Source organism: Rhinoderma darwinii, chromosome 4 (genome assembly GCF_050947455.1).
Source record: "Rhinoderma darwinii isolate aRhiDar2 chromosome 4, aRhiDar2.hap1, whole genome shotgun sequence".
NCBI classification, from domain to species: Eukaryota; Metazoa; Chordata; class Amphibia; order Anura; family Rhinodermatidae; genus Rhinoderma; species Rhinoderma darwinii.
In genome coordinates, this window is record NC_134690.1 from 367,342,604 (window position 1) to 367,354,000 (window position 11,397).

The following is an 11,397-nucleotide window of genomic DNA, read 5'->3' on the forward strand; positions in this document are numbered from 1 at the left end:
TTTGTGGGCTGGAATTGGAAGAGATTGTGATTCTTCCGTCGTTTTTTGGGCTTCGTTTTTACCACTTTCACAATGCGGTAGAAAAGACAACTTAACTTTATTCTGCGACTCAATACGATTACGGTAATACCAAATGTATATAGGTGTTTTATATTCTACTACTTGTACTAAAAAAACGTATTTAAAAAAAAAATAAAAAAAAATATTTTTTTTGCAGGATGAGCTGTAGTATTTTTTGGTACATACAACTCTTTGATCACTTTTTATTACATTTGTTTTGAGAGCTAAGGTGACCAAAAAATGTTGCCATTTTAAATGCTTCAGTTTTTTAGTTCGGACTTTTGCATGCAGCGATACCAATTTTGTTTATTTATGACACTACTTTAGAGGAAAGCGCACCAAGCGATCAATCGGGAGCGCACATTTTGCTCAGTAGTCCTGTTTGGGGTTTTACTGGTATGTCAGTTTAATGTGGGGGCATATGTAATCTGTGCGGAGAACATCAGGGTATAATAAGAGGGTATAATAATGCAGTAAATAAATAAATAATGCGCAGATGTGTGGCCGGTGTCGCACTGATAAATGGTGCCCAATGTTATCCGCTTTTGGAACACTCTGCAGATTTTGCGTCGCCATATTCTGAGAGCCATAACTTTTTTTTTTTATTCTCCAACTGAGCTGTGTTTGGGCTTATTTATACTAGATACTATTGAAAATGTCTGAATGTCAAACTACAAAAAACATTTGCATATTATCTCATGATCCACTTGCCATTGCACCCAGTCTCTCAGCGATGCATGAACACAATACAGGCTGCCGTAAGTTGTGCTTTCAAGGCAGCATCTAGTAGTTTCAATGAGCCACAGTCCTGTAGGTTCATCAGGAATCTCTGCTGCTTATAAAAGGAGCTATTCTGATAATACCATTCTATAAAGGAATTACAGATAATGCAATTAATATTATGTTTGTCTAGAGCTCCAAGGAATCGCCCTCGATTAAAGGAAAAATCACAGCGTTATGCAGATGTAATTGAATATTTCCCTATGAAATAAAAATGTACAAACAACCATGCAAAAATCCCTTTCTGGTTGCATGCTACTTTGCAACTTTTTATCTCTCGAATTGTTTTCGTTAAATGTGTGGCTGTAGATCTGGTTTAGTCTATATGGTTATCATTTCTTTTTGTTTTAAACCCGTAGCACATTGGGAACCATTATGGTGGCTTTGTCCCATTAGTGTCAATGATGAAAAAACCAACAAGAACAGAACGCACATGTGCAATTTTGCTGGAGTTTTTTTTATGCATAAGGACTGAAGGCCCTTTTACACAGGCCAATCGGGCAAACACTCGTTCATAGATTTTGGTACATACAATTTTTTTTAGCACTTTTTATTACATAATTTTTTGAAAGCTAAGTTGACCAAAAAAACAGCGATTTGGGCGTTTTAAATATTTCATTTTTTACGGCGTTTACCGTGCATTACATAACGCTATATTGTAAAAGTTCAGACTTTTACGGACGCAGCGATACCAATTTTATTTACTTTTTTATTTTTTATATTACTTTAGAGGAAAAATGGGATAAAGGTTTTTTTTTGTAACTTTTAATATTTAAATAATTTTTTTCACTACTAAAAACTTTATTTCACTTTTTTTTTTACACATTTCATTAGTCCCTCTGGGGGACTTGATCCAATGACTGTTAGATCGCTGGTACAATACACTGCAATACTAATGTATTGCAGTATATTGTCATTTTTACAGGCTTCGGTTAAACTCTGCCACAGGGCTTAACAGATGCAGAGTGATTGCAGACCTGGGGGCCTTCATTAAGCCCCTTGGCTGCTGTGACAACCATCGTCAGCCCCCAATCTCGCTGTGAGGGGCGATGAGCTGTCGGAGGGGTCCGCCCCTTTTTTTCAACGCCTCAGATACTGCGGTTGCGATTGACCACAGCATTTGAGGGGTTAAACAGCCAGGAACAGCGCGAACGCTATTCCTGGCCGTTAATCCCAGGTGTCAGCTGTAGAACACAGCAGACACCCGCTGAGCATGGAGCGCGCTCCAGACATAGCCTCCCGAATTATGACGTACCTGGCACGTCATTTGCGGGAAGGGGTTAAAATTGAAAAGTTGTTCTACAAAACGACTCCATGAAGCAGCATACATTTTTATTAGAGGCTAAACATTGACTCTATGGCTGGGTTTACATGGTGCATTTTTGTTGTGTTTTTAACTTGCGTTTTTTGTTTCGGTTGATGAACTACCATTGAGAGACGTGGGAGTTAATCTAACAAAACAAAAAACGCACCATGTCATCCCAGCCTATGGCCTATGTACACAGCAGAGCCGTGTGCAGGAGCCTGTACGGAGGCACACGATTCTCCTGCAGCTCTAGACTATAGAGCTGCAGGGTTACTGTGTGCGACTGTTTGGTGCCCCGTGTGGCGCCGTATGCTGGAAATATTCTTCCCTTGAAACAATGCTGCTAGTGGAGAATACCTCTGGTGATATGACATCTGATGGAACATGGCACAAATATAAATTTTTAATGTTGAATTCATATGGAATCCTACAGAAAAAAACCTCCATATGAAATCGGAGGCAAACGGGTACGGTAGAGCCCCATAGAAGCCTATAGGTACCTCAGCGGTTGTACAGTGCCGCAATACGGCTGTATGCATAAGGCCTATCAATGATTCTTGGAATTGTCCTTGCATTAAATCGTGAGCAAAAGCAAAATGTATTTGGGTCAGCTCTCTAGTGGAGGCTATATTGCTCAAGCGGGTCCTGAATCCTATAAAGAATATTGGCAAGCAATTAAAGATTTGTTCTTAACTCCAATGTTCTTAGAAATCCATAATGTTTTTATTAAGACAATCCTATTCTATAAAAAAAAAAGATCCTTTACATCAAGTATTATTGCTGCATTTAAGATGGAGATCATTGGTCACATATGGAAGGAGTGCCTCAACGTTATCGATTTTAAAGGACATTGAAGTGCTAAACACGTCTTTAATTGATTACCATTAAATAGTGAGCAATAGATGAATTTGCAATAGTATTATATATATATATATATATATTTTATTTGTGTGTGTGTGTGTGTGTGTGTGTATATATATATATTAATAAACATTAGTTACTGGACATAGGGACAACTGCAGATAAGCAGCATCATGTCCCATTTCTCACTGGAGAACAAATACGGGGCCTAAGACATATTTTACTCCCTGCGGCCACCAGCCTTAACAATGAGCCGTGAGTAATATTTATTGACAGACAATTAATGGGAGCATTTCAGCAAACTTGATACAATTCCAGTTTATTGCATTTTAAATTAGACGACTTGTCCAAGAAGGCTCAATTGCTCAGCTAGGTGATTACAGAGCGATTAGATGGCAATGATTTAAGTGCAGGCTTAAAAGCAATCTTATTACTATCACTTGTCTAACCCATTCCCGGCTGATTATACCACTTGCTGGAGAATGCAAATCAAATAAATAAAGTGGAAGTTGCTTATAAAATGCCCCTTTAAATTAAATTATTCATTTACTTTAAACAGAAGTAATAATTCTAATCATAGTCGATGGGTAGTTGCAACTCATTTTAAATAAATTGTTTTGCGATATCAACACCCCCTATGCCGCTACTAGGCCAAATGGACATCATAGAGATGGGCCCCTTGCTTGGGACTGCTATCTATGAGCCAGTCTAGATATAGAGTCTCTATCCATGCATTACATGGATGACCGTTCATTTGACTGGCATGAAATGGCCAGATGCGGCTTCGTCTGTCGATAGCAGCTGATTGTCGGAAATGAGAAAAGCCAAACCTGTGCTGATCAGAGGATTGCCGTGCCAGCTTATTTTTTAAACAGTAGGGTTGTGAATCTCCAGTTCGGTTTTTATCTCAAACGGGAAGAAAACTGAACCTAATATCCAGGGCCACACACAAAAATCACAGAAACCTCTAGAAAAACTCAAACCGGGCCCGACTCTACACTTTATAATTAAAGTTACTGTATTTTTGTAACATAACTTCCCTTCACACAGACATAGTATTAAGGGGACGCTGTCACCAGTTTATTTATTCCTGTCTCCTCACTTATCTAATAGGTGCTTTGCTGCTGATAACTACAGTGTAACTTGTTTTAAAAAAAACTTTTATTCTTTTAAAAATTATGAGCATTTCTCTAAATATGCTAATGTGGCTCTAATAGCCAAATAGGAGGTGACTCTTTGTTTTCACTCTGGGCGGTGTAATGTTTTCTGTATGACGCTGTCCAATCAGCATACAGCTTCTCCCCCTGCCCAGCAACACAGCCTGATCATATAGTATACAGCTTCTGTTCCAGACTGTGCATTTAACTGGGGATATCTCCGGTTGTTTCACAGCTAGAACCGCTGTTCTGGTGGTCCATAGCCCGATATATGGCTGTTTGAAGTGATCCCCCTTCCTTCCAGCCTCAGTCTCTCACACAGTGTGAAGCAGCTTCATGCTGATGGGACAGCGTCAGAGGCTGTGAGGTAGCTTCACCTCAGTAAAATCGCTGGTGTTACCTCCCACTTGTCTAGTAAAGGCTCATTTACATATTTAGAAAAAAGTTCATAACTTTTAAAATATAAAATAATAAAAGTTTGGGACAGAATTTTCACTTGCATTATCAGCGCCCATTAGATTAACTAGGAGATAGCGCAATACTAAACTAGTGCCAGAGCCTCTTTAAATGATACAATTTGGTAAGCCTGCAGCCACCACTAGGGGGAGCTTTGACATAGATTTATGCAGCTACACTTAACCCAATGGGATTTGTAAAGATCTCTATGCAGTCAACTCCTTCTAGTGGTGGCTGCAGAAAATACTATGACTGTACATTAGGAAACAGGAGTAATATTTAGGTGCTGGGCCCCATAGCAGTGGCCTCAATTAATGATAATCCGCTGCTAATATCTATCAGGACAATTTTGCACTCAGCCATTGCAGCATAATGCTGTGTGTTTTCCCTTTACCTTTTTTCTTATGAAGACCGGGATCAAATCAAAAAGGGTAGACCAAGGCATATCTTTAGGAAAAGCAAATTAATGAAAATACTCTCAACTGGTAGTTAAAGGGGATGTGTTCTCAAAAAACTTTATATCAGGGGGTTAATTTCTGAATTTTTACGCAGCGTGTGGATGAGATTTGTTAAATCTCACCCACTTTGCTGCTACTGTATTCTGCTGCATTTTTTCCGTCCACAATTCCAGACGAAAAAAACGCAGCAATTCCACTGCGTGTGGACGAGCCCTTAGGCCCCATGCACACGAACGTGCTTTTGCGGACACAATTCCCCTGAAAATACACGGGAGAAGTGCGGCCCCATTCATTTCTATGGGGCCATGCACACGACCGTAGTTTTTACGGTCCGTGCATGGCCCGGGAGCCCGCACCGCAGAAAGAACGGACATGTCTTATTACGGCCGCCTTCTGCGGTCTGGGCTCATTGAAAATAATGGCTGCGGCCATGTGCATTGCCCGCGATTTGTGGGCGGCTTGTGGCTGACAGTCCGCTGCCAGGCGACCCGAAAATCATGGCCGTGCACATGGCTACGGTCGTGTGCATGAGGCCTTAGTCTACATGCACACGAGCATATTTGGGATTTGTATCACATGAATCCTGAATGGATTTTAATGGGGCCATGCAAAATATGATGGTAAACCCACGTAAAGTCTACTTAACCCATTAATGACCCGGCAATTTTGCGCGTTAATGACCTAGGATTCTTTTTTCAATTTTCACCGTTGCATTCTAGGAGTCGTAACTTTTTTTTTTTTTATTCCGTCCACATAGCTGTATTGGGACTTGTTTTTTGCGGGACAAGTTTTATTTTTCAATTGCACCATTTTTGGGTGCATATACATTTATGAACTTTATTTTAGGAAATAATTGAAAATAAACAGCTATTCCAGCATTGTTTTTCACGTTAAAAATTTACGGCCTTCCCTATGCAGCATAAATAACATGTTACCTTTATTCTATGGGTCTGCACGATTACGTGGATACCAAATTTGTAAATTTGTTCTGTTTTCCGACGGTTGCAAAATAAAAACCCTTTGCAAAAAAAATTACTTATTTTTGCATCGCCGCATTCGAAGAGCCGTAACTTTTTTTTAGTTTTCCGTCGATGTAGCCATATGTGGGCTTATTTTTTGCTAGACAAGGTGTAGTTTTCATTGGTACTATTTTGTGGTACATGGGACTTATTGATTAACTTTTATTTTATATTTTTTATGGCTGGGAATAGGAGAAAAAAAGGAATTTTGCTATTGTTTTTTGCAGGGTTTTTGTTGGACGGCGGTTTATTTAATGGGTTACCTTCATTTTTGAGTCATTACGATCGCAGTGATACCGTATATGTGTATGTGTGTTTTTTTTTTTTTACACCTTTACTAAATAAAACCGCTTTTTGGGGAAAAAAGTGGTTTTATTTTATTTTTACTGTAAATTTTTTTTTTTCAGAAACTTTATTTAACTGTTTTTACAACAATGTGGTTCTGTTTTGTGCACCATACACTCAAAGCTTTAAAGGTTTTTTTTGGTTTTATGTAAAGTTTAAAAGGGTTGTCCAGGATTCGATAAACATGGCTGTTTTCTTCCAGAAACAGTGCCACACCTGTCCACAGGTTTTGTCTGGTATTGCAACTTGGTCTTATTGAAGTGAATGGGGCTGAGCTGTAAGGATTAGGTATATGTAGGGGTTTGCAGCCTCTTAACACAACACAACAGTGTTCACATTCACTATCACCATTTACAAGATCTTTTATTTGTTGTCAAACAAAGGGGGGAATTCACTAAAACCGATGTTTCATTCCCCAATCTTAAAGAGGCTCTGTCACCAGATTTTGCAACCCCTATCTCCTATTGCAGCAGATCGGCGCTGCAATGTAGATTACAGTAACGTTTTTATTTTTAAAAAACGAGCATTTTTGGCCAAGTTATGACCATTTTTGTATTTATGCAAATGAGCACTGGCGTAGCTATAGGGGTCGCAGCGGTCGCAATTGCGACCGGGCCCCGAAGCCAGGGGGGCCCACGGCCCCCCGCACCACATCAATAAAAAGTTTCTATAGTAACTCGGGCCGCGGGCCCCTGTTACTATAGTAACATACTTTACTTACCTTCCTGGTTCCGGATCGCAGCGGAGGTCCTGACGTCAGGCGCTGTGCGCAGCGCATGACGTCACAGCGCTATGCCGCCGCGCACAGCATCGAGACTACAGAACTCCCGCCGTGGCCGAAGAGGAAGGTAAGGTTAGCCCTGACTGGCGGGGTCCGTCTCCCGGGACCCGCCAATCAGCTGTTTTGAAGGGGCCGCAGCACTCGTACGAGAGCTGCTCCCCTTCATTCCTGTCACTTCATTCCGGTCACACTGTGAATCGGTGTCGGCGATTCACAGTATGGGCGAGTAGTGAAATGAAGGGGAAGCAGCTCTCGTACGAGTGCTGCGGCCCCTTCAAAACAGCTGATTTGCGGGTCCCGGGCGACACATCAGCTATTGATGGCCTATCCTGTGGGTAGGCCATCAATGTTTAGGGACTGCACAACCCCTAAGCCTACGATGTATCAGGCTTAGGGGGCCCATGAGACAGGATCACAGATTGTGTGATCCTGTCTGCTGGGCCCTGTATCTAAGCCAATCACATGGTAGGCTTAGATACATGGCCCATGCGTGATCCTGTCTGCTGGGCCCTGTATCTAAGCCTACCACACTGTAGGTTTAGATACAGGGCCCCAGCACACAGTAATCTTATACTGTATAAGATTACTGTCTGCTGGACCCTGTATCTAAGCCTACCTTGTGGTAGGCTTAGATACAGGGTCCCACAGACAGTATCACACATGGGCCCTGTATCTAAGCCTTAGGGTATGTGCACAGACACTAATTACGTCCGTAATTGACGGACGTATTTCGGCCGCAAGTACCGGACCGAACACAGTGCAGGGAGCCGGACTCCTAGCATTATAGTTATGTACGATGCTAGGAGTCCCTGGCTCGCTGCAGGACAACTGTCCCATACTGTAAACATGTTTTCAATACGGGACAGTTGTCCGGCAGCGAGGCAGGGACTCCTAGCGTCGTACATAAGTATGATGCTAGGAGCCCGGCTCCCTGCACTGTGTTCGGTCCGGTACTTGCGGCCGAAATACGTCCGTCAATTACGGACGTAATTCGTGTGTGTGCACATACCCTAACACACGTGTTACTAATCATTTTTTGTGTGTTTTCTTACAGGTTCGGTCGTTGGACTACGGCGGATTCCAGGACTACTTCGATGACAGCTTTTTTTTTTTATTAATAAAATGGTTAATGAGGGTTGTGTGGGTTTTTTTTTTATTTCAATAAAATATTTTTTCTATGTCTTTGTGTTTTTTTTTTAAACTATATTACTACCGCCTTAGTAATGGCCGCCGGCTGATTGACCGCATCCATTGCTAAGGCGGGGCTTAGTGTTAGCGGATGCAGAGGCTAACACTAACCCCCTTTATTACCCCGGTACCCACCGCCACCAGGGGTGCTGGGAAGAGCCGGGTACGATCCAGTACCTGACCATCTGTAGTGATGGTCGGCCACTGGGGTGGCCGCAGGCTGGTATTATCAGGAGGGGAAAGGCCAAAAACAGTGGCCCTTCCCATCCTGGTAATGCTGCCTGCTGCTGCTTTATTGTATCTGGCTGGTTATGAAAATGGGGGGGACCCCACGTCATTTAAAAAAATAATTGGAAAGAACGATGTCGGGTCCCCCCCAATTTTCATAACCAGCCAGATACAACACAGCAGCAGCAGGCAGCATTACCAGGGTGGTAGGTGCCACTGGTTTTGGCCTTCCCCAGCCTAATACTACCAGCCTGCGGCCACCCCGGTGCCTGCCCGTCACTACAGATGGTCGGGTACTGGTTTGTACCCGGCTCTTCCCAGTACCCCTGGTGGCGGTGGGTACCGGTGTAATAATGGGGGTTAGTGTAGCCTCTGCATCGGCTAACATTAAGCCTCGCCTTAGTAATGGAGGTTGTCAATCAGCCAGCGGCCATTACTAAGGCGGTGATAATAAAGTTTAAAAAGATACAAGCACATAGAAAAAACACAACCCTCATTAACCATTTTATTGAGAATAAAAAAAACGCCGTCATTGAAGTCCTCGAATCCGAAGTCCAACAACCGAACCTGTAAAAAAAACACAAACACAAAAATAATCAGTAACACATAAAGAAGCAAAATTATTATTCTTACCTATCCTGGGTCCAGCGCTGGAGCCGCAATGTCAGCGAGCGGGGCCCTGTATCTAATCCTATCATGTGTGATACAGTCTGCTGAGCTGTGTATCTAATCCAATGATGTATGATACTGTCTGCTGGGCCCTATATCTAATCCGATCATGTGTGATACTGTCTGCTGAGCCACTGTATCTAATCCTATCATGTGTGATACTGTCTGCTGAGCTGTGTATCTAATCCTATCATGTGTGATACTGTCTGCTGAGCCCTGTATCTAATCCTATCATGCGTGATACTGTCTGCTGAGCCACTGTATCTAATCCTATCATGTGTGGTACTGTCTGCTGAGCCACTGTATCTAATCCTATCATGTGTGGTACTGTCTGCTGAGCCACTGTATCTAATCCTATCATGTGTGATACTGTCTGCTGGGCCACTGTATCTAATCCTATCATGTGTGATACTGTCTGCTGAGCTGTGTATCTAATCCTATCATGTGTGATACTTCCTTCTGAGCCACTGTATCTAATCCTATCATGTGTGATACTGTCTGCTCAGCCACTGTATCTAATCCTATCCATAGTTTATAGGGTCGTAGTGCTATAGATATTCTATGCTGTCTCATATACACACTTTTTTGGGGGGCGGACACATATGTATTGGGGCTATTTCCCGGACATTTTTAGCCCTGAGGGTATGTTCACACACGGCAGCGTCCGTTACGGCTGAAATTACTGTGCTGTTTTCAGGAGAAAATAGCACCGTAATTTCAGCCGTAATGGCATGTGCAGGCGTCTTTTGCTGCGTCCATTACGGAAGTAATTGAAGCTGGTTTTCCATGGAGTCCATGGAAAACGGCTCCATTTACGTCTGAAGAAGTGACAGGCACTTTTTTACGCGCCGCCTTTTGACAGCGACGCGTAAAAAAAAATGACCGTCGGCACAGAACATCGTAAGACCCATTCAAATGAATGGGCAGATGTTTGCCGACGCTTTTGAGCCGCATTTTCGGACGTAATTCAATGCTAAAACGCCCGAATTACGTCCGTAAATAGTGTGTGTGAACCCAGCCAAAGTGACGCCCCTGGCTGCTAGTGCTGCATTGTTGGGTCACTTAGGAGACCCAGCGATGCAGCTGAAAGCGGACCGTCGGCCATGAGAAGTTTGCGGGGGGGGGGGGCCCAGTAAGAATTTTTGCATCGGGGCCCATGAGCCTCTAGCTACGCCCCTGCAAATGAGGCTTTCTAAAGTACAACTGGGCGTGTATTGTGTATGTACATCTGGGCGTTTTTACTTCTTTTAATAGCTGGGCGTTGTGAATAGAAGTGTATGATGCTGACGAATCATCATCATCCACTTCTCTTCGTTACCACCCAGCTTCTGGCAGTGCAGACACACAGCGTGTTCTCGAGAGATCACGCTGTGACGTCACTCACTTCCTGCCCCAGGTCCTGCATCGTGTCGGACGAGCGAGGACACATCGGCACCAGAGGCTACAGTTGATTCTGCAGCAGCATCAGCATTTGCCGGTAAGTAGCTACATCGACTTACCTGCAAACGCCGATGCAGCTGCAGAATCAAATGTAGCCTCTGGTGCCGATGTGTCCTCGCTCGTCCGACACGATGCAGGACCTGGGGCAGGAAGTGACGTCACAGCATGATCTCTCGAGAACACGCTGTGTGTCTGTGCACTGCCAGAAGCTGGGTGGTAACGAAGAGAAGTGGATGATGCTAATTCGTCAGCATCATCCACTTCTATTCACAACGCCCAGCTAGTAAAAGAAGTAAAAACGCCCAGATGTACACACACAATACACGCCCACTTGTACATAATTTTAAACACGCCCAGTTGTACTTAAGAAAGCCTCATTTGCATAAATATAAAAATGGTCATAACTTGGCCAAAAATGCTTGTTTTTGAAAAAAAAAACGTTACTGTAATCTACATTGCAGCGCCGATCTGCTGCAATAGGAGATAGGGGTTGCAAAATCTGGTGACAGGGCCTCTTTAAACAGAAACTTGCTGGAGTAAGATGCACTAAATTTATTAAGAGGAGCATGCTGTCTGTGAGCCACAAACTAAAATCTACACCGGGTAAAACTTACTTCAGTTTCTGGCATAATATATAGTAAATATTTTA